The 1,899-nt window shown below is 39.1% G+C and overlaps 1 protein-coding gene across 1 annotated transcript in view; it reads right to left on the bottom strand.

Moving 5' to 3' along the window:
* Positions 1-584, bottom strand: part of LOC110023753 — a gene marked incomplete in the record, with an annotated part of 10,051 nt that extends 9,467 nt beyond the window's left edge. The window contains 1 exon segment of the mRNA XM_020723317.1: positions 16-584.
* Between the last annotated feature and the right edge of the window lie 1,315 nt (positions 585-1,899).

Consider the following 1,899-nt stretch of genomic DNA (forward strand, 5'->3'; position numbering starts at 1 on the left):
GGCGCGGCGGCCCAGGGAGGCGGCGGCGGCGGCGGCCGGTGGAGGGACGGTAGGGATTTAGGGGCGGAAAAATGCGGTGCCGGTGGGTAATGGTCCGGTCGTCATTGTTCTATTTTGGGGGCGGCCATGGAATTGTAGGTGCAGAGAGAAAGGCGGAAGAAGATACGCCAGAAATAGGTTTTTGTGTTTTAGTGCGGTAAGGAAGCAACAGACTTACAGCGCGGGAAGTGTGTGAGAGCATTGAGTGGCGTTGCGCATACACCAGCTTCACCCTGACGTTAATATTTTGTTTTTCTGAAATGAGAGTGCCCTCCTCGTCCAACTGCGAAGCTCCTACAACTCTTAGGGTCACAGTGGGACCGACCGCGGTCGCTCGTGGAAGATGTTCGACCTTAGTACTCTTCTATGAAATTCATATGATCAACGCTGAGCTCTCCACTTTCTATTTTTCTTCTCTGGCCTCTTCTTCCTCAACCTTCGCTCTTGCTCTTCTCATCCCCCTTGCTTCTCTCCTATCTGCTCCACATCATTTCTCTACTGCCAGCCTCATGGCAGGTCGCTATGATCCAAATCCCTTCGACGAAGAGGAGGTTTGGTTTTTCATTTTTACTTTGTTCAACCCAAGGGTGTCAAATCTAAAATTTTTCAAGGAATTTGATCCGCTATGGGATTTGTATTTTTCTTTTTTTTTGCCTTTTTTTTGATTCCTGATGCCAATTGATTCACTATTGTTTCCAGAGGAACTTAATTGGGGAACTTGCAGTATATTTTAGGAAATTTTTTATTGGGATAATTTTTACTGTGTTGTTGGAGTTCATCTGGAGAGTTTTGAATCCTTGAATAGTTTGTTGGTGAGATGTTGCTTCTTGTGCTATTTTTGTTCAATGGTTCCATGAAGTTTCAAGAATTCTTTTGAACTGGAGCTTCGATGTGAGAGTAATGGAGACTGTTTGTTGAGGGATTTGGAGTGAAAAGATATTGTAGATGACCAATTAATGAATCTAGATCAGCTTTGGTATAATGACAGAAGTTTACCAACTCCTTTGATGTTCCTAGTTTCTTTGCAATTATTTGTTTGCAACCATGTGTACAATAATTTTTTTAGTTAGATTTTGCTTATGATTTTGTTGGAGATTACTGATACCTTGATATGCTTTACTTTAGATTTAGTAAATTAGCTAGCTTTGGGATGTAGTAGTTTGAACAGTAGCTCGATTAATTTCTGTCAGGGATAGAAGGAAAATTTAATTTATTTTACAAGGAGAAGATAAGTTGAAAAGTGGTTTGTGCAGCAGATAGTGCTTGTCCCTCATGTGGTTTCTTGGTGTAAAGAGGCAGGCTCTCTTGTTTGGGAGAACAAACTGGGATAAAGTAATTGTAATTTTTCAATCTGGGTGGAACATCAACTTAATGGTTATAAAATGTGAATTTATTTATTTATGACAAAATCTATAATATTTACAGTATTCTAAAAAGGTTATTTCCTAGGTCAAAATATTTACTCAAGTGAGAGGCTACATAACTAGTGCAGAATGTTATATTTTGCAACTAATTTGTGCTTCGAAATATCAAATATAGTGCTGTTATAATTATGTTTTAAACAACTTCACGAAACAGAGACATGATGATCATTTTTCTAAAAACAGCTGCCCCACAGCTGTTTTCACACAGCTATAACAAACAGACAGTCAGTTTCCCCGCAGCAGCTTTCTGGGGCAGTGCAGTTGCAGCTGCGCCAAACATAACCTTAACCAACATGTGTTAAGTTGGAGAAATTATTATCTTTGTGATTGGGTAATAGTGTGAATCGTATGATGCTGTACATCTGCTATTTCATACTGTCGCATCTGATTTATAGGACATAATATATATATATATATATATATATATATATATATA

This window comes from Phalaenopsis equestris, unplaced genomic scaffold (assembly GCF_001263595.1).
Source record: "Phalaenopsis equestris unplaced genomic scaffold, ASM126359v1 Scaffold000229, whole genome shotgun sequence".
NCBI classification, from domain to species: domain Eukaryota; kingdom Viridiplantae; phylum Streptophyta; class Magnoliopsida; order Asparagales; family Orchidaceae; genus Phalaenopsis; species Phalaenopsis equestris.